The following is an 8,667-nucleotide window of genomic DNA, read 5'->3' as shown; positions in this document are numbered from 1 at the left end:
TTTCATTTTCTGATATTTCATATATGCTATCTTCACTTTCTAATTCATAATCTATATATTCTATCTGCGTGTATTTTTCATCTTCTATTATTATTTCTGATATTTGTTTTTTCTTTGGATTTTTAGGTAATTTACAATCTCTAGCTATATGTCCTAATTTTCCACAATTATAACAAGTACATTCCGTTAGTTTTCTTTTTGGTCTATATGGTCTTTTGATTTTGTAATTTTTTACATAATACCTTCTTCTTGGTTTTTTATATTTATATTTTGATCTGTATTTTTTATTATATTTCTTTTTATTTTTATAATATCTATCCGTACAACCAAATTGACGTGTTGTCTTAATTTTGCAACATGCCAACTTTTTTATTAATATTTTTTCCATTTTTATTTCTTCTTTATGTTTTTCACATAGTTCCATAAACCATCGTTGTAAGAATTTTATTCTAGCTCCTATGGTATCTGTTAATTTTGCTTCATTCCAACTTTTTATTACTTTTGAATTAAAAGGTTCTGGTAATTTTGTAAAATATTATTTTCTTATTTCTTTACTTTCTTTCTATGCTATATGTTCCTTTATAATAGTATTCTCTAAATGCACATGTATATTCATCTATGTAACACATATTACATATTGCTAATTTTGTCATTAGATTTCGATTTATGATTTTTTCTTTATTTTGTTCTTCTACCTCTGTTGTGATACTACTAAATTCATTTCTTATAGCTATTTCGTATTTATATAGTATTTCCATAGATGTAGTAGCTATTCCTCCATCAAATTTTTCATTACTTCTTAAAGTTGTTAAACTTTTACTTGTTAAATTTTGTAGCCATAATTTTACTGTTCCTATAAGTGTTCTTTCTATGTATCTTGGTGCCTCTGTTGGTACTATCTTGTTATCTATTGATTTTTTTGATATGTATCACATCAATAATTGGATTGTTTTATTTATATCTGCTACACAGTCTAAATCTAAAAAATCATGTCGTTCAGTTATTGGTTTAGGTGTCCATTTTTTATTTAATCTTTTATCCCATGTAGTTTTTTCTTTATCATATTGTTCATAATTTTCATTATAATATTTTGGATTAAATTTTTTTGGGTTTTTTACTCCTAATGTGCGAGGTTTTTCGTCCATATCTTCGTCTTCTGTATTTACTTCTAAATTCTTTGTATTATCTATGTTTGCTAAAAGTTCCGTATATGTTTCGCTTGTTTTCTAATGTTGTTCTAGATCATCGTTGTTTATTTCATCAATTCTTATTTCGGGTAGATTATCTTGGCTATTTTCTTCTTTTTCTTGTAATTGATCTTGTAATTGCAATTTTTCTTTAAATTTAAATATTTCATTTGCTAATTTTGTTTTTTGTTCTCTTTCTTTTTGTTTAATTTCATACACTTCTTTTAATATTGCTAGCTCTTTCTCTAGCTCTACTATTTTAGTATTTTTTACTTCTTCTAATTGTTGTACTTTCTTTTTTGCTTGTTGTTTTATTTTTTCAATTTTTGTTTTTCTATCTATTTCTTCATTTTCTTTTGTTATTGTTATCATAGCAGTTAAACTATCTTCTAGTTTTACCGTTTCTTTTTCTAACATTAAACTTATATCGTCACCTATTTTCTTATATCTTCTTCCTAGATTAGAAAATATTATCTTTATTTTTAATCCGTCATAATTTTCATATGTTTTTTCATCTATTGCGTATTCTTCTTTACTCATTGTATTTTTAAATATTGAATATATTTATATTCTATTTTAGATATATTATCCATAAATTGATCTAATTTTACGTTATCAGTCTTTGTGATATTAAGTTGTTTATATTCCGGATATAATTTGTTTAATTTCCTTCTTATTTTTCTTAATTTTCTACTCGTATGTTTCTTACCGTGTGTATTTCTACAAATTGCTATTTTCTGCTTATAAAAGCTAGAGTCGATGAAAGAAGGGTCTTACCTCGATCTTAAGTTCGTAATACGCCTCAAAACCTTCAAATATAGTCAAACCCTTGCTTTCCCAACACTAAAGTGTGTGATGCTACGAAATCGATAAAACAAATTATACCACGATGATGAGCCTAATGAATAGAACAACTTTCATCAAGGACTTAAGTCGAGAAAATCTATACTTTTGTTGATCCTAGAAATGGTTTTCTCTAATTTTTCTGGTTCTTAGCTAAAAAATGAAGAAAAGATTCGAAGAAGAAGATATATGTAAAGTTCCACTAACCTAGCGCCCCACCTCATGTGCCTGCTTGCATAGTCCCACAAAAACACAAATATCTCTTTATTCTGAAGTGTATGAACAAACGGTTTTATGTGTTGTAAACTAGACTCGTAGGCCTTCGATTCAATAGATCATAGGCCCTAGAACTCTTCATATATTGGGATAAAACCTCCAAGAGATTTGACCCAAATTTCAAAGAAATCTTTAAAAAGGAACTTATGATAACTTCTGCCAACTTTTATTTTTCCACTTACCTAGCTTCAAAACTTAAGATGCAACACTTGAACACTTAAAATAGGACATTCCACATCATTCTTTATTTGTTACCCACCCCCTTGTTTTTCCATGGATATACGAGTAATTTTAGACGTTTCGAAGTCTGGGTGTTACATTCTTCCCCCCATAGAAACATTCGTCCTCGAATGAAAAATTTGAGTCACGCGGTTCAGTTCTTAGGAGTTGCCAAAATTTAGGCAGTGTATCCTTTCTAAATGTCACTATCAAAGAACCTGAAATGCAAAATTTCTAATCTATGCATCTCACATGATGGCATAAATAACTAAGCACTATAGCATTACCATAATAGTACGAGCAGATATACAACGACAACTAGAATAATATTAAGCAATAGTATAAATATAAAAAAAATTAGATAGGTATCTTACCTTACTGCCCTAATATAAAATTATATGTCATCACCTTGGGGTATGATACAAGTGAGGATATTTGGACCTCATGCCATCCTCAGCTTCCCATGTCACCTCTTCTCTATTCTTGTTCCTCCATAATACTTTAACCGAAGCCACCTCTTTGGTCCTCAATTTACAAACCTACAGATCTAAAATGACGACTGGAGTTTCCTCGTAGGACAACTTCTATGTGATCTAAACATACTCAACTGGGACAACCCCAGAAGGGTCTCCTATGCACTTCCGTAGCATCGATACATGGAAAACTGGATAAATAGATTTTAGCCCCGAAGGCAATTCTAACTCATAAGCCACTCGTCCTACCCTCCGAAACATCCGGTATGGCCCAATGAATCTTGGACTAAGCTTTCTCTTTTTGCCAAATCACGTAACGCCCTCCATAGGCGAGACTTTTAAGAATACCCATTCATCAACACAAAACTCTAAGTCCCTTCGTCGTACATCTGAGTATGACTTCTATCAGCTTTCAGCTGTTACTAATCTCTCCCGAATGAGCTTAACTTTCTCCATTGTCTGTTGCACTAAGTCGGGTCCAATCAATTCTGACTCACCTACCTCGAACCATCCAATGGGCGATCTACATTTTCTCCAATACAAAGCCTCATAAGGTTCCATCCCAATGCAGGAATGATAACTATTATTGTATGCAAACTCAACAAGAGGCAAGTGGTCATCCCAACTTCCCTTAAAGTCTAGCCTGCACGCTCATAGCATATATTCGAGTGTCAAAATTGTGCGCTCAGCCTGGCCATCTGTCTGAGGGTGAAAGGCAGTACTAAGATTAACTTGTGTCCCTAATCCTTTCTGGAAGGACTTCCAGAAATTGGCCGTAAATTGTGCTCCTCTATAAGAGATAATAGATACTGGGACATCGTGTAGCCTAACCATCTATCTAATATAGAGCCCTGTATAGTCTTCGGCCAAAAAGTAGCCTTGACTGGTAAGATATGGGCTAATTTTGTTAGTCTATCAACAATTACCCAAATAGAGTCAAACTTGCAATGCAATCGAGGTAACCCTGTAATAAAATCCATATTAATTGCTTCCCACTTCCACAAAGGAATGGCTATCTCCTGAACTTACTCAGCAGGGTTTTGGTGCTCAACCTTTACCTTTTGGCAGTTACGACACTGCGCCACAAACTTAGCAACGTCATCGTCATCCCATTCCACCAATAATTCTCTTTAATATCATGGTACATCTTCGTCGAACCAGGGTGAATAGAATAACGGGAATGATGTTCCTCTTCCATAATTCGATGTCAAAGCCCTGCAACATTCGGAACACATAATCGACCGCTATATATCTGAGGACTCCATCTTCTATTATATCAAATGCTAAAAACTACTGATTCTGAGCCTTGGCTCTAAGCTACTCTAAGCTAGTATCCTGTTGTTGCCGTGATTTTACTTCTACAACTAGAGATGATACGGTTGTATCCTGAATTGTGACCCTACTATCGTCTACCTCTAACAATTTGACTCCCAAGCTAGCTAACTGATGAAAATCTCGCACTAGCTCCCATTTCTCAACACCTAAATGGGATATACTACCCATAGATCTTCGACTGAGGGCATCGGCTACCACATTTGCCTTTCCAAGATGATATAAATATTCACGTCGTAGTCTTTCAGTAACTCAAGCCATCGACGATGTCGCAGATTTAACTCCTTATTTCTAAATATATATTGAAGGGTCTTATGATCTGTGAAGATGTTAACATGAACACCATACAAATAGTGTCTCCTGATCTTTAACACGTGCACAACTGCAGCCAACTCTAAATCATGGGTCGAATAGTTTTTCTCATGCTTCCTCAACTACCCAGAAGCACATGCGATAACCTTACCATGTTGCATTAGAACACATCCCAACACAACACCAGAAGCATCACAGTACACCGCATAGCCCTCTCAACCCTCTAGCAATGCTAGAACTGGTGATGATGTTAACATGTCCTTCAGCTCTAGGAAACTATGCTCGCAAGCTTCAGTCCAGTGAAACTTGACTGCTTTTTCAGTTAGCTTCGTTAATGGTGTTGAAAGTAAAGAAAACCCCTCTACAAACCATTTGTAGTACCCAGTTAACCATAAGAACCTACGAATCTCTGTCGGAGTCATAGGTCTGGGCAAAGTCTTTACGTCCTCAATCTTATGTGTATCAACTTTAATGCCTACATTTGATACAATATGGCCTAGGAAAGCTGCAGAGCTCAACTAGAACTCACACTTAGAGAACTTTACATAAAGTTCTTGCTCTCGAAGAACTTGAAGGACTGCTCGCAAATGATCTACATGCTCAACTTTTGAATGCGAATAGACCAAAATATCATCAATAATTACAATCACAAACGTATCTAGATACGGACTGAATATACTATTCATCAGGTCCATAAACACTGGCAGGGAATTGGTCAATCCAAAAGACACAACCAAAAACTCAAAATGCCCATATTTAGTTCTGAAATTTGTCTTTGGAATACCTTTCTCCCAAACTCGTACCTTATGGTTCCCTTATCTCAAATCAATCTTCAAGAATTACTTAGCACATGTAGTTGATCAAAGAAGTCATCGATCCTCTGAAGGGGATACCTGTTCTTTATAGTAGCCTTATTCAGCTGTCGATAATCTATACACATCCTCAGCGAGCCATCTTTTTACTCACAAATAATACTAGTGCACCCCATGGTGAAGCAGAAGGCCTAATAAAGCCTCTATCAAGTAAATATTTTAGTTGATCCTTCAAATCCTTCAGCTCAGCAGGAGCCATTCTATAAGGAGGGATAGATATGGGTTGTGTGCCTGGTAGCATATCGATAGCAAAATCAATTTCTCATTCTGGAGGGATACTAAGAAGTTGCTCTGGAAATACATGTAGAAACTCATTAACTGCAGGAATAGACTGAAGAGTCGGTGGTTTTGCATCTATATTATGAACGCGAACAAAATGGTAAATACAAGCCCTAGTAAACATCCTCCTCGCCTTAAGATAGGAAATAAACCTACCTTTCGGCATTGCTGTATCGCCTTTCCATTCCAGAACTGCCTCTCCTGGATAGTGGAATCTAACAATCTTCATCTGGCACTCAACATTAGCATTACAAGATGCTAACCAGTCCATACCCATAATGACGTCAAAATCAACCATCTCTAATTCTACCGCATCTACAAAGGTCTGACCGTCGATAATTTCTATCGTGCAACCTTTATAGACTCTTCTAGCAACAATAGACTCACCAACTAGTGTAGATACAATAAAGGATCGATTTAATGACTTTGCTACTATATATAACTTTCCGTCTATAAATGGAGTAACATAAGACAAAATAGATTCAGGATCTATCAAAGCATAAACACAATGGAAGCAAATAATCAATGTACCTGTCACAATATCTAGTGATGACTCTGAGTCCTGTCGATCGGCTAGTGGATATGTATGGTTCTGGCCACTACCAGAGCTAGATGTTCCCTCTCTGCCTCTACCTCTACCTGTAGACTATACTGATGAGGAGGACACTACTACTGACTTGGTCGACTAACCTATGGTCGGGCGGTTTCTCCATCCGTGCCCCTCCTGTCCATAGGATTAACACCCTGTGGAACCCTGTCTATTATTCCCGAAATGCATCCTATCGTAAGTAGCGCAATGCTGCAGTATTGTCCTAGCCTGGCCTGAACCCCTCTGCTGCTAAGAGCCTGATGCTCGTGAACCTTCACCTGGGCCTGATTGGCCCTAACGATCAAATCTACTACCCTGAAACTGTTGTGGCGGAGGTCTAGGTAACCTACTAGAATATCGAGGTCTGGGACGACCATGAAAATCTCCTGGTGAACCAGCCGGCCTAGCCCTCTTATGTCTCTCTCTCTCAACCCTCTCACTCTTATACTGTAGATGTCGGAGATCCTCTATGCCCTGTGCAAATACCTGAATCTGTGAGATATCCATTTTATAATTTAGCGCAACGGTAGAGCAAGCCTCGATATAGTATGCGTCATGCCCTCCTACAAAACTACGTAACCTATCATGCATCGTATCAACAATTACTGGTGCATATCTAGCCAATGAATCAAATCTCAGCCCGTACTCTCAGACACTCATGCCACCCTATCGAGGCAAATAGTGATCTATGAAAGCTTCTGTAAAGCTATCCCAAGTGGGTTCAGATGTATATTTTCCCTTAGATCTCTCCAAACTTTCATACCACACTACTGCAACATCACACAATCGAAATGCTGCTAACTCAACTGACTCAGTCGCTGAAGCATGCATGACTCTGAATATCATATGAAGTTGATCAATAAAGTGATGAGGGTCCTCTCTATGATCTGTCCTTGTAAACTATGGAGGATTCAAGGAAATAAATGCACAAACTCTCAAACATCCGGGTCCTTCAGAAGGTCCGGCAACATCTGGCGTAACTAATTGGCGTTGTGCAGCTACTTACTGTGCTAACATACATACTGCACTCTTGAAATCCTGGTCAGATGGAATAGGAGGAACTAGAAGTGGTACTGCTAGTGGAGTCGGGGCTCCTGTAGCCCTCGGAGGCTTTTGAATAGGTGGAGAAGCTATAGGGGGATGAGAAGATGTCTCCCCCTGGGTCTCACAATGAGCTGCCTCCACCTGTGGTACCTTGCCAGTACCCTCGCCCACAGTTGTATCTAGTCCCTCGCTAGTTGGAGTCTGTCCAGTGTCAGTCATCTCTATCTTCATACGAATATCAATTATAAGCCAGAAACCCCAGCCCTTAAGACACCGTTCTATAGCATGAGGTGAGCAAAAGAAGGATAGTCATTCTAACATGTTCAGTAGCTTCTTGTTTATCGAATGTAGTGCACAACACATTTATAAACAAGACTCTAGTAGTCACGGCTTGCAGACTCCCTAGGATACGACGTTGCTCTGATACCAAGTTTGTCACGCCCCAGATTCAAGGGGGGCAACTGGCTCCTAATGCCAAAACTCAGGTTCGAACCGACCTTGCTGAACCATTTGGTACTAGTGCATGGCAGCCATATGCAATCAAGAAAATAAACAAGTATATCTCGTCTTAAAATAAAGCCATCGGTCGACAAGGCCACTATAACAAAACCATAAAAGAAACAGCTACTCCCAAGTGTTCATATAAAGAAATAGCCAACTAGCACAGAAGTCCTGATTGGGCCGTAAAGACAATGCATCACACAACTAACAAGCTTCACCAAACCAACAAACTAGTCCAGCATGGCCGTAACGTAGCATAAACCCCACACACTAGTGTGCAAGCCTCTAACAGTAGTAAAGATTGGCGGGATAGGGCCCCAGCCTACCCATGAAAATATATACACTAAAAGCTAACAAACCCACGTACTATGGCAGCTCCGGAGGAAAGGGGCTAGCCAACCGGCTAGAAGTCAATCCTGCTGCTGAGGAGGTCTACTGGGTCATCTGCCGGGACCTGCTTGCATGAATGCAATGCCCCCGGTCAATGGGGCATCAGTACAAAATAATGTGCAGAGTAAGAAAGACAATAGACAATGAGCAGGTATCCTAATATACTAGAGTAATCTTGTAAATAAATCAAGAATAAGATAAGCATACTGACCTGCTCCTAATTCTAAACTTATCAAAAATAATAAAACAATAACCTAAACAAGCCCCCATAAGCTCGGCAAGTACAAACAGCACACAAGACCACCTACCCAGGCCCCTATAAGCCCAGAAGGTGCCAATCAGTCTATATA

Source organism: Solanum stenotomum, chromosome 2 (genome assembly GCF_019186545.1).
Source record: "Solanum stenotomum isolate F172 chromosome 2, ASM1918654v1, whole genome shotgun sequence".
NCBI lineage: Eukaryota > Viridiplantae > Streptophyta > Magnoliopsida > Solanales > Solanaceae > Solanum > Solanum stenotomum.
The sequence above is the reverse complement of the archived record's forward strand: the minus strand, read 5'-3'. Positions refer to the sequence as shown.